Genomic DNA, 20,735 nt, shown 5'->3' with positions numbered 1-20,735 from the left:
GATGAGGTCAGGGCCTGAGAGACAGAGATCTGATCACATCCACTTGTGGGCTTGGGTAAGGAGTCTGCCTTTCAGTTAGAGTGCCGTGGAAACCACTGAAAGGTCTTTTGCTCCAGGCTGCCACGTAGAGGATGAATTGTAGGTGGCTACAGGAGAAATGGGGACGCTGGGGAGGGGGCTGTAGCCGTGGTGCAGATGAGAGACGGTGCCATGGAGTGGAACGATGGCTTCGGAGATGAGAGAAATGATTGGCTTTAAGGATGGTCTGGATGTGGAGGGCGAGGAAGGTGGTGGAATCAAGGGTGATGCTCAGGCTTTCAGAAGAGCCGCTGGGCAAATGGTGGCATCGTTTCCAAAGAAAAGAAAGCTAAAAAAAATCAAGAGTCCAGGCTGGGTGGTCACCCAGTGGCTATTGGAGTCTGTGGGAACGCTGAATGTTTATGTGATTGTGTTGCAGCTCAGTGGCCTGAGTTTGTATACACGCTCTGTGTGCGCAGGTGAGCATTCATGTTTGTGCACATCTTTGCTTTGAGTAAAGCGAGTGCATACACTTGGTGTGGGATGACTGTGTATGCATATTAATGTCTATATTTTGGATGAGTGTATGTGAATGTACACACACATCCTTATATGTGGGCGGGGCGGGTGTGAGTGAGCGTGTGCATCTGTGTATATGCAGGGTGAAGGTATGTGCAGGGTGTGGGGTGACTAGCGTGCAAATCTGTGTATATGTGTGAATGCAGCAGGTGTGAGTATGCACAGGGTGGGGCTGGATGTAGGGGCGCTTCTCGTCCTATAGGAGCGCATGTGCAGGCTCTGTGAATGCACATCTATTTGGGGGACCGTGTGCACAGAGCTGTGTGTGGAGAGTAGGGAGAGTGCATGCACATATGAGCACAGGCGTGAAAGAGTGTGTTCCAGGGATGGGCGCGCATGGGTGTGTGTCCATCTGTGTGCGTGGGGAACGTGCCTGCCTGTGCCCGTTGGGGCTCCCGTGCCCGCAAGTCACGGAGGCAGCAGCTTGCAGAGCGTGTTATGACATGTTTATAGGTCGCTCAACCTTAATGCATTTTAAATTTCCAACCCTAGGTGATCCCTGTGGACTGCAGAGCCATTTGTTTCTTGCTTTGCTTTAAAAAGAAAGTTTTCAGAGTAAGATCCCTTCTGCCTCCAGCCTAGTAGCCCTACCTGATTCTTTTTTCTTAAAATAAATTTATTTATTTATTTTTGGCTACGTTGGGTCTTCGTTGCTGTGTGCGGGCTTTCTCTAGTTGCGGCAAGCGGGGGCTACTCTTCGTTGGGTGCACAGGCTTCTCATTGTGGTGGCTTCTCTTGTTGCGGAGCACCGGCTCTAAGCGTGTGGGCTTCAGTAGTTGTGGCACACGGGCTCAGTAGTTGTGGTGCACGGGCTCTAGAGTGCAGGCTCAGTAGTTGTGGCTCACTGGCTTAGTTGCTCCATGACATGTGGGATCTATCCCAGACCAGGGTTCAAACCCATGTCCCCTGCCTTGGCAGGCGGATTCTTAACCACTGCACCACCAGGGAATTCCCCCTACCTGATTCTTGAGGACTTCTGATGGAAGGAAGACACAGACCAGGGTTCCTAAATGGTGTGGATGGGGGCACTGAAAGCTAGCTGGGGAGAGGGGCTCTTGAGTGTGAGAAGGAGGAGGGGCCTGGGGTGGCAGTGGGGATGACGAGGTGGGAAGAACCCATCCCCCTCCCCATGAGGGCAGCCCCAGGACACAGAGGATCGCACATTGGATCTTCTTGCACGCCCTCTTTCTCTCCTGTCTGTCTGTGGATTTGCTCTTGAACCTCTCCCTCTCACACTGCATGCTCTCCTCGGGTAACTTAACTCCTAACTGCTCTGAGACAAGTCCTGAGACCTTTAATCCCTTCCCAAGTTGTCCTGGGCATCCCAAGGATGCCTCATGTGCCTTTGACAACCACCAGTGTCTACCGCTTCTCTCCTGTCCCTATAGAAGTGCGAAGTGCCAGCTGTATCCCTTGGGCTGAAGGGGCTGCAGCTCTCATTTCCCTGTGCATGGGGGCCCTGGGGACAGCTGCTGACTCGGTTGCTGGCAGGGATCCAGGCAGGTGGGAGAGGAATGGCCTCTCAAACTCCCACTTGTGTTTATGGAGGCATCTTGTGTCCTCAGTCCTAGGGCCTGAGACTGTAGGGATGTGTTGGGGAACCAGGTGACATAGCAGAGCTGTCCTCAGAATCGCCTCTACCTTTGTCTTTGGACCAAGCTCTGGGCTGCAATTCTCCCTTCCCTTAGGATGAGTTTTCCCCAGATGTTCCTTTCATCCTCATGCCGCAGTTCCTGGTGGGCCTGCCTTGCCCTCCTGCAGGCATGCCCAGAGTCCAAGTGTGGACTCTGGCTGGGCCCCCTGCATCCTTTTGTACTGCCCATCATCTCTTCTCGCGATCATCCTTTGATGCCACTATCTGCTGGATCTCACGTTCTAGCCACTGGGGTCTCTTTTGAAACATATTTATCATAACACATTTTCCCAGCCTTGAATGGAGCCTCAGGTCAGGAGCTGCAGCTTGGGTCTGCAGGCTCCAGGGGTCTCTTTCTTGGCCTTTGAACAGCCACAGACTTGAAGGACCCCACACTCCAGCCCAAGAGGACAAGCCTCCCGTCTCCTTAATTTCCCGTTTGCACTATGGGGCTCCCTGGGGCAGACCTTGTCACATCCCTTGGACTTCTCCCAGGAGGATTTCTGTCTGTATATCCAGTGGGATAAAAGGGCAGGAAAACCCCCTGCAAAGACCCATGGAAGCTCCTTCTAGAAACGTAAAGATTCTTAAGGCCAATTTGGTGACTTTTATAAAAAGTCTTTACTGTTTTGGTAAATAGCTTTATCAAATCGCTGGAGAGAGGCAGGATAGCTTAATGACAGCGCATAGATTCTGAGTATGACTGCCTGGGTTTGGCTCCCGTCTTTGTCGTTTACTGGCTATGGGACTGGGGGTGAGCTGTTGCCCTCTATGTGCCTCCGTATCCCTGTCTTCTAAGATGGAGATAATAGCAGTATACACTTCACAGCACTGTTGTGAGGATAAGGTGAGTTAACATCAGTAAGGGGTTTACCACAGTTCACAGCCATAGTAAGTGTAATATAAGCCTCCTCCTCGTTATTAAACATTTTAACAACACAGAAGAAAGCAAAATTCACACCAAATGCTACAACCCAGGGGACCTTCTTCCAGCCGTCTCTCTCTGGGCTGAAGCACACGTAGTTTTATATAAATACGATTTATGACATGTATGGTTCAAATAGTTTTTTCCTCCACTTAACTGTATGTCTTGGAGATTTTTCCATATCACTCCATTGAGATCGACTTCATTCTTTGAATATTAATATTAATGAACTGCAATTTATTTGCCTAATCTATCAGTGACATGGGGGCGTGAAGGTTGTTTCCGAGTTTTCACTGTTATAAACAACACTCTGTGTACCTGCCCATGTAGTGCTTATGTATTTGTTTTCTTGCATTTGGTCTGTTATCTCCTTGGGCTAAATTCTAGAAGTGGGAGCGCTGGGTCAAAGAGTACCACACATTTTACATTTTGATACATATGGCCAAGCTGCCCTTTGGAAAGGTTGTACCAATTTACATCCTCTCTCTCAATGACGTCTTTTGTTTGAACCTTTTTCATTTTGATTCTCCGTCTCTCATCAGATTTACCTTTGCCCCAGATGAGGCCACCTGACTGCAGAAGAAAGCTGGGTGAACACATTTTTTTTTTATTAGTCCATGAGGTCCTGAGCTGCCAGGAAAGCATTGTCACTGAGGGCACTTCCTGAGGGTGACCCTTGAGGTGTGCGGTGCAGCTGCCGCAGCTTTTCTCCAGGCAGAAAGGGCGAACCGCGGAGCATGAGGAAGCCTGTTGAAAAAGCGACTTAGATGAACGTTAAGCATTGTTCTCTCCAGGCTGCTCGATGAAGCAGACTGGTTGATGTGACCCCATTTTGCATGTGAGCAGGGGCTTCGAGTGGCAGATTGATCATTGCGGAGATGGCCAGGACAAAGCTCCCATTGCATAAGCTTGTGCGCAGTGGGTCACATCCCACCAGGAGGCAGAGGCTAATTCCTTTCCTCTTGAATCTGGGCTGGCTTGGGACTGCTTTGACGGGTAGAGTCTGCTGGAAGTGATGCCCTGCCCAAACTTCTGAACCACAAATTTGGGAGCAGAATAAAATGGTGGTTGTTCTACATGCCTAAATTTTTAGGTGATTTGTTACACAGCCATGAAAACCGGAGCAACAGTTGTTGTTCCCCTGCCCTTCGACCCTAAGTGAAAAATGTTGTGTGTTTAACTAGGAATGAGGGCCATAGTTTTATTCAAATTCTCAAAGGTCCTTTGTCTAAAGAAGGTTGAGAAAGCCCCAGAGAACGTGTCCACCCTTTGACCTGGCTCCAGCCTCAGGAGTCCTTTTTCCTTCCAGCTGGAGCCTCTTGACCACACCCTATGGCTTGGCTTCATCCCAGAGCCTGGAAGGAAGACTTTAAATGTGTCCTAGTTTCACTCTCTGGGACTCAATGAAAGCACAAGGTAGTTGGAACATCGTGGACGAAGATCTGGAAGTGAGATTGCACTGGAGTTCATGGGGGGTAGTAAGCTGAGAGGAAGAAAAAGAGGCAGCTTGGGGTCTGATCACAAACCATTTGGAATGCCAGGTAAAGGAGTTAGGACTAAGGAAACAGGGAGTCACGGACAATTTCTGAGCAGGGAAATGGCAGAGTCCCCAGTATGACTCAGCAAAGCCCTGCAGGCTCTGCGATGGTGGTTAGGGAAGAGAGTGGCCTGGTTATTAAGGGAAGGGGAGAGCCCTGGATGCAGAAGCAGGCTCGTTACAAGGGTGAGCTCTGGTGTTCCTACCTGGGAGTCCTTGAAGAGCTCATCACAGCTGACTGCTTCTGTCTGCCTCCTCTGCCCAGGTGTGCGGGGTCCCATTCTTTAGGCTGGAATGTTAAGGCTGGTAGTGGTGTAGCAGAGTGAAAATTAAACCTCTGCTGTGTCCTTGGGAAAGCCGCTTCTCTCTGAGCCTTAGTTTTCCCATGAGTGAAATGAGGGGTTAGGAGACCTGGGTGAGTTTGTGACCGCTTCTACCTGGTTCTTTGAAACCTACTGTGATAGGATAGGGATGGCAAACATGTTTTAATTCCTGTGTCAGTGCTGCCTAGAGTACTGTTTTGTTGTTGTTGTTTGTTTGTTTTTTTTAAGGTATAGTTGATGTACAGTATTATATAAGTTTCAAATGTACAACTTAGTGGTTTGCAATTTTTAGAAGTTATAGTCCATTTATAGTCATTATAAAATATTGGCTATATTCCCTGTGTTGTACAATATATCCTTGTAGTTTATTTATTTATTTGGCCTTGCCACGTGGTATGTGGGATCTTTGTTCTCCAGCCAGGGATCGAACCTGTGCCCCCTGCAGTGGAAGCACGGAGTCCTAACCATTGGACTGCCAGGGAAGTCCCTAGTCTTTTTATTTTATACATAGTAGTTTGTACCTCTTAATCACCTACCCTTGTCTTGTCTCTTCCATCTTCCTTCTCCCACTGGTAACTGCTAGTTTATTCCTGGAGTGCTGTGTTGAGTTGGATTCTGAGGTGAAATCTAGGAACCGTGAGAAAGATCTATGATAGATTAGCAATGTCTGCCCTGGTTGTAACAAGGGCGGTGGCAGCATGCCCAATCGTATGGAAATCTTACTTTCATACAGCATGAAATTCAGTAATTCAGGTTGACACCATCATAATTTTTGCTGCATCTGTGTGCTACCTTCATTATTAAATTGATTTATATTTCTTATAAATTATTTAAAAATTATATTTAAAATCATGCTATTTACATGATTATGAATGAAGATTGTTAAAAAAAAAGAGCGGTTTCATTGCAGAGAAGTCTAATGTTTATTCCTATCTCCTTCCTCTTGTTCTTACCCTTCCCTCCAAAGGTAATCAATTTTATTTATTTTTTTGGTTTATCTTTCTATTGTTTCTATTTGAAAGTTATGTAATGCAGTATTACATTTCTAAACTTTCTGTAGATCAATCAAGGCCAAAAATGTTATTTTTTTTTTACCCAAATTTCTTTTTTTAAGTCATCTTTTTATCGATGCATAATGTATATACAGAAGAGTACACAGATCTTAAGTGTGCAGCTTCAAGAATAGAAAATCAGGAAACTAAGAGTGAATGGACCCATCTAATCACCTCTCAGATTAAGAAAGAGAACACAATAAAAATATCATTTAACCATAAAAAAAAAAAGAAGAAAATACTGCCAGTTCTCCACAAGTACTGCTCATTTGTCTTACGTTTGTGAGATAATTGGGCATCCTCTGTGAAGTGCCTGTTTGAGTCTTTGGCTCATTTGTCAATTGTGTGGTCTGTCTTTTAATGATTGGTTTGTAGGACTGCTTTATATCTTCTGGAAGCAAGTCTATTGTAGATTATAAATATTGCCATCTTCTACTCTTCGTTTTTTTTTCTTCTTTCTCTCAGTGGTGTGCTTCGATAAACAGAAGTTCCTAATTTTAAAGCAGTCTGGTTTTTCAGTCTTTTCCTATATGATTGGTAGTTTTTTATTCTGTTTAAGAAATCTTTGCACCCCAAAGTCACCAAGAGATTCTCCCATGTTTGACCTAGGAGCTTTATTGTTTATCTTTAACATTTAGGCTACCTGGAATTGATTTTGTATATAGTGAGGTAGGGTCTAAATTACATTTTCTCCATATAGCTATCCTGCAGACCCAGCACCATTTATTGAAAAGATAATCCTTGCCCCCATGCACTGCAGGAATCCCATTTTAAAAAATTTGAGTATCAACTGAATCATGGGTTTGATGTGCTAATTTATTTTTCTCCTGCATTATCTTCTAAGAGTTTCATAGTTTTGCATTTCACATTTAGGTCTGTGATCCATTTTGAGTTAATTTTTGTGAAGGGTATAAAATCTGTGTCTAGATTTATTTATTTTTTTATGTGAGTGCCCGGTTGTTTCAGCACCATTAGTTGAAACTAATTTATTTTTGTAATATATGTTAAACATATACTTATGAGAATAAGAAATGCTTAATCTGCATTGACTACCTAAAATCATCTTACATTCCAAGCTTTAGGAAACCCCACAGTGGAATGTTGCAATCACAACAATGGATAAGGGAGGGTTTTCTGTAGGAGTAAGTAAAAAAAAAAACTTTAAGAATGTATTATATAAGAAGTTCATATTTGTTTTAGAAACAATAGAAAATACAGATAAATAAAAGTCATCTATAATCTTCCTACCCAGGGGTAGGTACCTTACCATTAAAAAAAAAAATTATTTATTTGGTTGCTCTGGGTCTTAGTTGCGACAGGTGGGCTCCTTAGTTGCAGCTCGCTGGCTCCTTAGTTGTGGCATGTGAATTCTTAATTGCAGCATGCATGTGGGATCTAGTTCCCTGACCAGGGATCGAACCTGGGTCCCTTCCATTGGGAACGTAGAGTCTTAACCACTGCACCACCAGGGAGGTCCCCATGTTACCATTTTGGTGTATTTTTTTCCAGCTGTTTCCCCTCATACACACATATATATTGTATCTTATAAAAAGGGGAAAATGAAATACATAATATTTTGTACTCCATATGTCCTCAGTTTTTTACTTAATATGTCCTTAACAGCTCTTCATGTTGATAAATTATATTTTTGCATAATCATTTTAATGAATGTAGATGCATGATATGCTCATTGGCTCCTACTTCCTCCCTCCTCCTAAACACAGACTCTATCCCCCTCTTTAGCCTCTGCTTCTGGACTCCCGTTTTTTTTTTTTGCGGTATGTGGGTCTCTCACTGTTGTGGCCCCTCCCGTTGCGGAGCACAGGCTCCGGACGCGCAGGCTCAGCGGCCATGGCTCACGGGCCCAGCCGCTCCGCGGCATATGGGATCCTCCCGGATCGGGGTACGAACCCGTCTCCCCTGCATCGGCAGGTGGACTCTCAACCACTGCACCACCAGGGAAGCCCTGGACTCCTGTTTTAATGGTACCTACCACCATGGCTTAAGAGATAATGACAAAGGTCTCTGTATTTCTTCTCCTGATTCCATTTTCTTTTCTGCCCTTGAGTAACCATTATTCTAGAATTAGTGCTTCTTATTTCTCATGCATGAAAATATTCTCATTACTATACACAAATGTACCCATTAGCAATATGTAGTATTGATTTGTAGGCTTTAAAACTTTATATATATATATATATATAAAATGATATCCTACTATATACATCTGTTTTCAGGTTGCTTTCTTCACTCAAAATGATGCTTCTAGATTTTACCCATGTTGATATATGTAACTTTCATTTATTCATTTTAACTGCTGTCTAGTATTCCATTATGAGTATACCACAATAGACTTATCCATTTTCTTTTTTTTTTTTTTAATAAATTTATTTTTGGCTGTGTTGGGTCTTCATTGCTGTATGCAGGTTTTCTCTAGTTGCGGTGAGCGGGGGCTACTCTTTGTTGCAGTGCATGGGCTTCTCATTGCTGTGGCTTCTCGTGTTGCGGAACATGGCCTCTAGGCACGTGGGCTTCAGCAGTTGTGGCTCACAGGCTCTAGAGCACAGGCTCAGTAGTTGTGGCGCATGGGCTTAGTTGCTGCACGGCATGTGGGATCTTCCCGGACCAGGGCTCAAACCTGTGTCTCCTGTATTGGCAGGCAGATTCTTAACCACTGTGCCACCAGGGAAGTCCGACTTATCCATTTTCTACTGTTAGTAAAGGTAAAGAATGATGCTATCTTCTTGGGAAATCCATAAGAATTTCTTTAGAGTTCATACCCAGAATCAGAATTGCAGGGTTGAAGGGTGAATATATCTTTAACTTTACTAGATATTGCCTGCCAAACTGCTCTCTAAAATGGTTCTATTAATTTACAGTGCTATCAGCAATATATAAAATTTCCTGTTGCTTTAAATCCTAACTATCCCTTGGTATTGTTCCATTTATAATTTTTTCCCCATCTGATGGGTGTGAAATGGCATCTATATTAGCCAGGATCCAGTTAGGAAATCAGATACCACATAAGGTATTTCAAACAGAGGGAATTTAATACAGGCGACTGGCTACATAGGTGTTGGGGAGCTGACAGAGCAAGAAGGAAAAACAGAGATCAAGATAATAACTGCAGGAAGCAGGTACCACCCTGAGGTGAGGGCTAGAGGAACAAAAGAAAAGATGTGGAGAAACTAGAACCTAGGAACTCTGAGCGAGGGTTCTGGGGCACTCAGACCTTGGAAGGAGGGGTGTCCCCAGCTGCTGCTGGTACCTTGGAGGAGTCTGAGGAGGCTGGGTTTGGGAGTGCAGAAAGAAAGTGGAGACTGGAGCCAGCTGCTGCTGCTGCTGGAGTGGTGCTGGCAGGAAAGGGAGAAACAGGAACTCAGTCCCTTCTCTTCTCGTCCTGCCTTCCAGTCTTCCTTGAGTCCTCCCATTGCCGGAACCTAACAGGAAGCCAGCTGGTCCTGGAGTCTGGGAAGTGGAGTATGCAGAGTCTTGGGCCCAGCAGCAGAGCAGAATGTGGAAGGGTGGATTTGGGCTGAGAGACATTAGGTAAATATCTTGCATTGCATCTCACTGTGTATATATTATACCTAGGTTCTTTCCATTTTTCTGTGTAGCTATTTTAAACAGTGCTCCACAAACCTCCTTGCACATACATTTGCCTTAAAATAAGTTTCTGGAGGTAGAATTACAGAGTCAAAGAAAGTGCATATTTTTTTTCAGGCTTTTGATCCAGACTGACAAAATCACTGGAGGAGTAGGTTTTGAAGGAAAGGGAGTCCCTCCCATGGTGTATTCCTGGAATGTGCATCATAGAGCAGATGGCAACAGAAAAGATCATCTTTCTACACTGGAGTGCCTTGTTACCTAGGGACTGCTTTCTTTTCCAAGGAATGAATGCTAGGAGATTGTAGTTCTAACTATCCTATGTCACTGATAGAGGAATACAGCCTTAAACGTCTATATCATTTATACTAGTTATATTGGCCTCTGAATTCTATAAAAGAGATATAAGTATCCATTATCCACAGAAAAGACACAGTGAATGTTAAGTTGTACCTACACAATTAGAACACGTCAAAATATAATTCCATAGTATCATTCATGCAGTTTACTTCCAAGTGATACATCCCCACACGAAATGCTCAGGATTTAATTGACTGTGGATTTGTTCACTTGATTTGGCTTACAGGGACCAGGAGTGAGAATGGGTAGTCTGGGAGGCTGAAAGGCAGGGGCTAGAGGGGTTGTAGAGCGGGAGATAGTCTGAGCTTAGGAGGGTGGAGAATGTGGACCAGCTAGCACATTGGGGATTCTGGAGAAGTACATTCAGGGAACAGAATGTACAGTGAGAGGAGGGCACTGTGGGGGTAAAGGTGAGGCAGTGCTGAAGAACGATCTCACCTATACCACAATATACATAAGATGACTCTACCTGGCCCAGATTCTATGGCCTGTGTCTCTGCTCAGTTCTGTCGAGAGCATGAATCCCTAATCAGATGACTACAATCATGAGACACCCCATTAGCAGGTAATCAAGAGGCTGGAGCCCCTGTCCATTGGGGCAGGTATCCATCTCCAAGGGAACTGCCTCTGCCATGCTCACCTTGAAGTAGGGCCCTGCAGAGGGAAACTGGATACTGCGGTGGCTTTGACTGGGTACCATGAGAAATGCAGGGTCTGAGCCTTGAAGAAAACTCCTGATGATTTCTCCAGCTCTGGATGCTTTCTGAAATGTATGTCCAGGGCAGTTGGGAAAATGACTTTAAAACCTTCTCCAGCCCTGACTCCTCTCTGAATTGCCTCCTGGACATCTCTAGCTGGATGCCCCATAGGCACCTCAGTGTCATCCTGTCCCCAGGCTGTATCTCCCAGGAGGACAGGAACTGTCAGTTTGGCCCACCGTGATACACTCAGAGCCCCATGCAGTGTGTAGCATAGATACTCAAGAAATACTGTTTGGATGACGGAATGGAGTTTTAGGGCATCACTTTCCATTTGGAAACAGTTCCATCTCTGGGCTGCCTTGTCAGTCACTGATATCACCATCATCATTGTCAAATTGCTCCTCCGTCTTCCTCCTTCTCACACCCTATTGGTCAACAAGTCCTCTGCATTCTACAGCAATATCTCTTGAATCCATTCCCCCTCTTTACCATCACAGACTGCCCTAGATTAGTCTCTTTCTGCACTTTGCGCCACTCTTCTACTTCCTGATCTAAAACTTCCAGTGGTTCCCTATTGCCTTCAGCATAAACCCAAACTTCTTAGTTTGGCCTTCAAGGTCCATCAGTGGCCACTGTCATCCTTCTGTCTGTATCATCCATTTCTCCTCTGCATGTCTCCTGCTCCTGCCAAGCTAGCCTCCTCCTTATTCCTCAGACGTGTCCTGGGTTTACCTGACCTTATATCTAGGCTCATGACCCTGTCTGTACTTGCCTCTCTTCATTGGCCGATCCTGGATTTGATCCTCTCTCCTACCATTGAGTTGAGAATCAGGTTGAACTCACACTATAAGACCTGCTCTATGTTGGCATGTTTGTTGAGTGCTAGTGATAAAACTAAGGCTGTGGTGTGCCCAGGGATAGTCAAGGCCACACAGCTGGCAATAATAATAGCTACGACCTACTGGCTGTTTTCCATGTTTTAAGTACTCTTCTAGGTGTTTTACATGCTTTCTTTCCAATTCTTCCAATAAATTTGCAATACATCATTCAAATAAAGATACAGCATTAAAGGATTCCACACCTGCTGTGCTCATTGCCAGGCAGGACTGTTGGAGAGCATTGGCTCAGTGGATGGAGAAAGCTGTGACTGGGAGAACAGGGGCTTAGAGTCCTGTTGAGGACACTAGGGGTTACCTAGTGAATGTTGGGTTCTTGGGGAAGGCAAGAGGAAGGAAAGGGGAGATGCAGAGGAAAAACTCCCTCCATATGTGTCAAATTATTTCTCTCCTGGAGGAAGATGGGTTCAGGTGATGCTGGCGTTCTACCTACACATAAGAAACACCTGGGTTGCATTTTAAAAAAAGTTAAAATCGAAATATAGTTGATTTACAATGTTGTGTTAATTTCTGCTGCACAGCAAAATCATATATATGTAATATATACATATATATATATACATTCTTTTAAAAAATATTCCTTTCCATTATGATTTATCCCAGGATATTGAATATAGTTCCCTGTGCTCTACAGTAGGACCTTGTTGTTTATCCATTCTATAGATAATAGTTTGCATCTGCTAACCCCAAATTTCAACTCCATCCCTTTCCCATCCTCCTCCCCCTTGGCAACCACAAGTCTGTTCTCTATGTCTGTGAGTCTGTTTCTGTTTTGTAGATATGTTCATTTGTGTTGTGTTTTAGATTCTGCATATAAGTGATACCATATGGCATTTGTCTTTCTCTTTCTGACTTACTTCACTTAGCACGATAATCTCTAGTTGCATCCATGTTGCTGCAAGTGGGTTGCTTTCTAAAGGTGTTTCTATGTAAGCCAACCATTTGATCTTCCCAATAACCTACAAAATATCTTATCTTATTTTACAGATAAGGAAACAAAGGCTTATAGTGGCTGAGGCACATACCCACGGTCACTCGAGTCTTAGAACCGAGTGTGTAATCTCAAAAACTCCTGCTGCCTCGTGGGTCTTGGTAAGATGAGTACAGGTTTGGAAATAAGGGCATCTGAGGGGCCCCTGGTGTGGCTGGGGGAAATGGTCAGGTGCAGTGGTAGAGGTGCTGGGGTTGCCACATGATGGGGTGTGGAGAGAGAAGAGAGCATGGCCGGGGCTGCTCTTTCTTCCTCCTCAGGAATCAGGATCCTCAAGTTTTAGCTGGACACACCATGTGGAATAAAGACTATACTTCCCGACCTCCCATGAGGCTGAGTGTGGCCATTGCTAAGTTATGGCTAGAGAGCAGGGAGGGGAAGTGGTCCCTGCAGACCTTTACTGCTTTCACTTCTCTCTCCTTCCTGCTGGCTAGAGCAAGGCTGTGAAGCTCAAGCAGCTGTTTTGTGCCATGAGGTAGGATGAGTCTAAGTACCTGATGCAGCCACTAACCTCATCCAGACTTCTAGAGTCCATACGTACAAGAGACACGAACCTCTGTCTTTTTTTTCTTGAGGCCCCTTTGCTCATATTGGGTCATGTTGAGTCATTGGGTGAGTAATTCTTCTATTGCACTTTCAGTATCTTGCCTGCCTGCTATACCATTTTTCTAATATAATAGAAAATATCTATTTGTGATCTGATTTTCAATCTGTTAAGCAAATGCTTTTTTTCTATTTCACTTAGACACTTCCCTCTGAAATATACTCCTCTAAATATTTAGTTTTAAAGATCTTATATTTCAAATACACATACATACCCTATATCTAGGTTTATTCTAGCTGTTTTTAAGCTGCCCAGAAAACTATAACACCCCCCCAAAAAAGTAAGCATCCATCCACATTGCTAAAGACTTTGCTTTAATGGAGTAGATTGAAAATCATTAAAGGAAACCCAAACCCCTCCCTCCCTACCTCCCATCGCCTCTCTCTTTGTTGTCACACTTCTGAAGAGCATGGTGTGTTCTAGTTGTGGCTCCTGGCTTACCTCCTACTTACTCCTTTACCTTATAATCTGGCTCCTGTCCCCAGTACTTCCCAGTAGCTGTCAAACCTCTGTCTTATCTAAGCTGCTATTAGTTTGTCTCTTCTGTAAACGCGAAATAATCGTAACAAGTAGAAAGGCCAACAGCATAGTCTTCATGCGGGGTTGCAGTTCTCAAAACCAGCTGCACTCAGAATGCTTGAGCCTCCCTAAGACCAACTGAATGAGACTTGCTGGAGGGTGGGGCTGGCCATTGGTATTTTAGGCTCCCCAGACATTTCTAATGTGTAGCCACTGATCTAGGAAAAGTCAGAAAGGAGGTAGGGAAGGATGTTCATAAAAGTTGGAGGAGAACTAGGAGAGTAGCTGTGAAGCCAAAGGAGGAGAGAATTTGAGGAAGGAAACAGGTGGGCGTCAGCAACAAATGCCTCAATTGGAAGCTGGCAAGAAGCCATTGAATTAGGTCACCAGGGATCATTGGTGACCTGGGCAGGAGGTGTGAGGACAGGGTACCGTTTGAAATAGGCTAAGGGGGTTGAGTGCTCAGGAAATATACGAAGTCTGCTAGTGAAAGGAAGAAAAGAGGCCATTAGCCTGATGAGACAGTGGCTCACATTTATAATAATGACAAAATGGGCTTGAGTGGTGAAAGGGAGCCACTGTGCTAAGCCCTTTCCAGGCGTCACCACCTCATTTCACAATCCTCTCTCAGAGGTGGAGACTACAATTTCCATTTTCCAGATGTGGAAACTGAGATGCAAATATGAAAAGACTGGCTCAAGGTCATGCAGCTGGTAAGTGATGGGGCCTGAACTTGAAGCCAGATCTGCTTGATACAAGTGAGGGCCGCTCTGGGAAGGCCGCCTTTAGCGTGGGGGCGGGGATCTTGAGCCGTTTGTTGCAAGAGGGCAGGGGAGATGTTTTGGGTGCAGACTTTTGAGGAAGTATGAGTTTCCATCCGACTGCAGGGTTGCCCTTGGATGGGAGGAGGAGCCCTCTCTCCCTCTGAGTTGGGAGTGAGGATGTGGGGAGTTGTTGAGAGGAGGGACGTTGAGCCCTCCCTCAGCACCTCCGTCTCTTTAGGAGGAGGGAGGCAGGGTCACAGCAGTGGTCACAGCAGGGTCACAGCCATGGTAGGGACTCATTGACCTGGAACGGCAGTGGTTTGTCTTCCGCCAAAGGGTAGGGGAGTCAATTTGTCTCTGACATGGTTTTGAGGCCATGGGACCTTGAGATAGAAGCCAGTTCCAGCCTCTGATGGTGCTAAGCGCTAAGCCAAGCAGAGCTGATGAGTAAATGTGCAAGGACACAGCTTCTGATAGAGACATAGGTGAGCTGCCCTGGCTCCATTCCCAGGACAGCCCGCTCACAGGGTCCTGCTGTGGCTGCAGATGACTTTGCCACGATCCTTCGATTCAAGCAGCCGTCCCTGGAGAGGAGCCCTTAGGGAGAGTGTTTGAGTTTTTACAGAACTTCTTTAAGTTCACATAGCTGGTTTCTGTCTGAGTCAGGACTTGAACTTGGCACGTTCTGATACCAAAGCTCATGAACATAACTACCAGAGCACATGGCCACTGAAGTGAGTGGTTCCTTCTCCGGGCTCCCAGAGCACCCCGCTCTCTCATGGAACTCACTCCTCTTAACTGTATGCCCTTGCTTGTGAGATTTCTAGGCAAAAGGCCTGTACAGGAGTCATTGTGACTTTTCAACAAAGAATCAACAGCATAGATGCTCATGGGATAATAACAAAGATAATTAATGTGCCAGGTTCCAGGCTAATCTCTAAATTTTTATTATATCATTTATTACTCATGACAGATGATGACATAGTGCTGATTATTATTCTTTGCATTTCATATTTGGGCCAACTGAGGCTTAAAGTGTTGAAACAACTTGTCCAAGTCCCATAGCTAGACAAGGCAGAGTTGGGATTTAAATTCAGGTCTGGTTTATTCTAGAGCCCACTGTCTTAACTTCTGTGTTACACTGCTTCTCCTGGACATGTTCTGTCAGACCCTGGGGTGCAGAAACACATGTCACACAGCTCCTGCCCTCAAGGAGCTAGCTCACAGTCAAGTGGGGAAGACAGACACCTGACGTGAATAGAAAATCATAACACATGCTATGATTTGGAGGAAGGAATGAGAAATTCATCAAACAGGGGGAGTGCTAGGGAGAGATTCATAGAAGAGGGAACACCTGAATAGAGTTTTGCAGATTAAATAAGAGTTTTCCCAGAGATAAGGCAGTGAAAGGGTATTCCAGGCAGAGAGAGCAGCATATACAAAGGAGAGAGAGAGGGAGACACAGAGAAAGACACTGAGTGGTTGGGAAATACCAAGTGTTCTGAAATTTCACCCCACCCGTCTCTTGTCCCCATAGCAGACTCTGCAGAAGATGTGGAGAGCTGTAGCTACAGACAGCTGGTTGCACCTGCCCTGCTGGAGTTCTCATTTCTTCCTTCACACCTGTCTGTTTAGAAAGGAGCAGGCGGGCTGTGAAGCTCTGTGGGATTCTTCTCCGTGCTAGGGCTGGAGGAGAAACGGTGGAGACAGCTGTTCCGGGCATCAGAATCCAGCACCTGCTGCCCACCCCTTTCAGTTGTGCAGCTCAGCTCTCCACTGCCTTGCAGTGGGAGGGGAGGCCAGGGAGTGTGTGTGACCAAGACCCTTCTAGCTGTGGTAGCGGTGGGGCCCTAGCTTGGGATCTGGAGGGCGAGGGCAGGTCTACCAGTTGTCTTCCTGGCAGCAGAGGGAATAACAGAGTCCAGAGGCTGGCTCAGAGGCTGGGTCTGTCTTCCCCCAGTCTCCCTAGCTGTAGCTACTGATGGAGTCCATAGGCCCTGCCTGCCAAGTCCCTGCACTCACCCTGACCCAGCCTGGCTCTGAGTGGGGAGCCCAGCATGGTAGTGTGTGTGGGGCTGGTACAATCATACTTCCCTGAATAGAGGATGAAAGCTGGGGGACCCTGGACATCCAGGGCCCACAAACCCTGTTGCAGTCCCCTGACTGTAGGTGCCCAGGGCCATGGCTAGTTCCTGGTTTTACCTGTTCTCCACTGGGCTAAGGCTCTGGCATCCAGCTTCACTTTGGGAGGAAGGCCTCCCCCAGGGGCTGTTCTTGGTCCCTGATCCCCAGTGCAGTCTGGGAACTTGCTTCACCCAGGAAGGACCCACCCTGCCCCACCATGGAGCTCCCCACCCCGCCTTCACACTTCTGTCCAGATTAGACTCTCAGGTGCAGCCAGATTAGACTCACTTTGGCCACGTCTCCTTGGCTCTATCTATAATTTGGAATCCAAGCCGCCGCCTGCTTAGCCGCCTGCAAAGCGGGGTCCATTTCCTGGCCTGGCTCTCCCTCTTCCTCAGCCTCATATATGTGTGTCTGAGTACACATGTTGGTCAGTGATCACGCCATCACAGCTGGCCGGACCGTGTCGACGTGCGTGTGTGTTCACAGAGGCTGTCATGCACGCTTGTCACCGTGTGCTGGCTGCAGTCTGGCCCTATGCCCACCATGAACATGAACATGCCTAGTGTGGCTGGTGAGGGACGTCAGGATGCATGACATTTAGGTACACAGGTATGTGTCTGTACACACATACAGATCTCTCGGATACGCCTGTGTACATACATGTGTGTATGGCTATCTGAGTGTGTGTCTGTGAGTGTCTGTCCTTGTCTGAGATGGGCCCTCTTTCCACTCTGAAAGGACAGGGGACAGGGTCCAGTCTCCCTTCCTGTGGTCCCCCTAGGGCCTGGGCTGGCTTGTGACCAAGCAAGTGGAGGTGAGTGGCCTCAGAGCCTCCTGGAATCTCTCTGCCTACCACCCTGGGACGTCCCCAGCTGTCCCCTAGTCCCGTGGCCTTGGGGACTTTAAGATTATCGAGTGCTCTGGTCCTGCTCCCATCTCTTTCCCTTGGAAAGTGTATACCTGCCAAATGTCCAACAGTCAGTCCCCCCATTCATTTTGGACAGTGGTGCCCCCCATTCTGGAGTCACCCACTGTGGCCCCTGTAGGCCTTTCTCCAATGCTCTTGTCCAAGCTCTTCCTTCCATGAGCCAGGGGGGCCCAAGGACAGGGTCCTGGTCAGGCGTGGTTGCTCCTGAGGCCGAGGTGTGCCAGAGGACTCAGGACCGCTTGGAGGTGCTCCCAAGGAGCCTGGTTGTGTCTGGGTGCATGTCCCGACCTTCCCTTTCCCAACAAATCTCGGGATGGGGAGGAGGAACACTTGTGGGGAAATTACCAATTTAACTATGAAATGCAAGCAATTTGGATGGAACCCCGGGATGGCAGTTTGAGAGCTCACTCTCTGCCCCATGGGGGTTTGATTACAACCAACTTGGCTGATAACGTGCAGAGAGGGCCAGAGAAATGGTTTCCAAGGAAACTCAGAGCTTTCTAAGTCCCTTCTGGCTCAGGTGGGAGCCAGTGTTGGCCAGGAAGTCAGATGCTGTGCTTAGTACCACTGGGCTCCCCGCTCCCTGCGAGCCCCCGGCCAAGCTCTGTCTGCTCCTACCCCTCGAACCTGGCCAGCACTTCCATTTCGGTCCACAATAGTTGCTTTCCTCCTTTCTCCGTTTTCTCCCCCGGTATCCTTCTTTATCTCAGCCTTTGTCTGTCCATACTTAAACATTTGGGAAAGTTGGCAAACAGTAAAACAAACAAACAAACAAAAACTACTACTGACTTCTGTTTATATAGCACCTATTATGTTCCAGAAAGGTCACAGGATTTACTTCTATCATTTCCATCTTCACAGCGACCCTGTGATAGGGAGGATACCCTGTGTTCATCAAATCCCCTTTCCTCTTTCTCCTGGAACTACATGTCCCAGCATCCCTTGCTACCAGGTCAAGTCACAGGACTGAGTTCTAGACCATGGAGTGTGGGTAGGAGTAATATACGCCACATTCATGTCTGTCCCCTAAAAATATCACATACGGTCTTCTACACACACTTGCTCACTCTTTTCCCTTGTGGTTTGCTGAAACAGAAAATCCAGTGAAGAAAGCTGAGCTCCAGGCCACGGTTGAGCCACCGGACTGAATTCCTGAATAATTCCGTCACTGTATAATCGTGTGTAGTAGAACCCTGGCCCCTGCTCACCTTCACTGGACTGTAACATTAGGTTCGTTAAGTCACTGAGGTTTTAGGGGTTGTTATTAAGCAGTTGCCTAGACTGGTAATACAAAGTTTGAAAGCAGGGTGTTTGTATCCTTGTTTTTCCAGGGAGGAAACAGACTCAGAGAGGCTAAGTAACTTGCCCAGGTCACACAGCAAATAAGTGGCATATCTGAGATTTGAGCCCAGGTTATATCTTTTCCACTATACCAGGCTAGCAGGACGACTGCCCTGTAGAGAAGTTGCATTAGCGTTTGTCTGTGTTTTGAGGAGTCACAGAAAGAAAGGCACAGAGCAGGACTGGGAGATGGAGAAGGAGGGAGCAGGTGGAGGGCAGGTGTGTGGAGCGGCAGGTGTGTGGAGTGGCATATTACAGCGGCCCAGAGAGGCAGAGTTCCAAGGAAGGGGTGGTCAGTTGTGTCTAATGAGACCCAGCCAGGTGGAGGAGGAAGAGGGCCTAGAAAAGACCATTAGACTTAACGAGCTCTGTGACAGTTTCAGCTGAGTGATGGGGCAGATGCCAGATGGCAGGGGGTTTGGGAACAAGTTGGTGGTTGGATTGGTGAAGGCAAGAAGAGAAATAAAGGGATAGTTTTAAGCAGAGCCCCGGCCAAGGGAAGGAATTTTGAGGAGAGTCAATGGTTAGAAGGTGATTAAAAATAAAAAAGGGAATCGTGACCTACATAATGCAAAGCACCTGAATGTGACGGTTTCCCCTTTCTGACTGGTTCTGGTGAGCATTCCCAGAGCTAAGCTGACAGGCCAGGAAGCAGGGAGGGAGGGGTTGGACACAGCCAGCAGGTCATGCAACATTAACTGGGCTGCAAGGCTGTCTCCTGAGTGGGCAAAGGGGTGGCAGCTGAAGTGCTGTGTTTGGAGAGCCTGAAATTCTTCAGGGTTGTCTGAGATGATTTTTTCTCTATATTAAATTAAAAAATTTTTCTTCTTATTCCTTCCAAGTTTTTTTAGCTTTATTGAGGTATAATTGACAAAACTGTAATATATTTAAAGTATACAATGTGCTGATTTGATATAATACACATTGTGAAGGGATTCCCACAATTCAGTTAATTAACACATCCGTCACCTCACATATTTACCTTTTTAGTTTCGCGAGAATGCCTAAGATCTACTGTCTTAGCAAATTTCAGTTTATCAACCATAGTCCCCACGCTCTACATTAGATCCTCAGATCTTATTCATAATATTATCCATTTGACTCGGTTAAGGTATTGATGTCGATAAGCCTAGATGATAAAACTGAGGAAGAGAGCGGTAGTTGCTTATATGATACCTACCGCATCTTCCTAGACCCTCGTGCTGGAACTTGCTAAGTGTACCCAAATGTCCATTCTCTCCCGGCCTTCCTTGCAGCTAGGTGTGAACCTGTTTGCCCTGAACATTGTCTGTTTCTCTTTTTCTGTGGGCTGGAAATTGCAACTGCCAGTGATGAGCCAGCTGTGGTTATGTGGACAAAGGCAAGATCCTATGGGATGGTTGAGCAACCAGACAGAAGGAACTTGGGCCCCTCAAGACCTTGTGGGGAAAAAACAGCCTACTGCTCTGGACCGTCTCTCCCTCTGGACTGTCATGTGGGAGAGAAATGAACTTCCACTATGAGTCTCATAGTTAAAGCAGCTTGGCCTACACCTTAATTAATATTCCTCCTTCACTCCTCTCCATGTCTCTTTCCAGCAGTGTTCTTCAGCATTCAGCAGTTGCCCCATCCCTCCTTTTTCCTTTCTGCCTTTATTTTTTTTTCTCTCCCCAGCTTGGCCATATTCTTTCGGTCTCCTCCCCACATCCAGAACATCTTCGCTTATCTTTGTTTCCTTTGTTTTCATTCCTTTGTTTTCTTTAGAGCCCTGGCAAGTGAGCCCTCACAATGTTACTGATTCCCAGGGTTCTGTCCTTGACCTCGCTCTTCTCTCCTCTCCACGCTCTATGTG

At 46.3% G+C, this 20,735-nt stretch overlaps 1 pseudogene; it reads left to right on the top strand.

Annotated features, from left to right (window-relative positions):
* Positions 1-223: 223 nt before the first annotated feature.
* LOC132428457 (traB domain-containing protein pseudogene) overlaps positions 224-20,735 on the top strand; it is a 163,125-nt pseudogene continuing 142,613 nt past the window's right edge.

Source organism: Delphinus delphis, chromosome 1 (genome assembly GCF_949987515.2).
Source record: "Delphinus delphis chromosome 1, mDelDel1.2, whole genome shotgun sequence".
Classification (NCBI taxonomy): Eukaryota; Metazoa; Chordata; class Mammalia; order Artiodactyla; family Delphinidae; genus Delphinus; species Delphinus delphis.
This window is presented reverse-complemented; position numbering and strand designations above follow the sequence as displayed.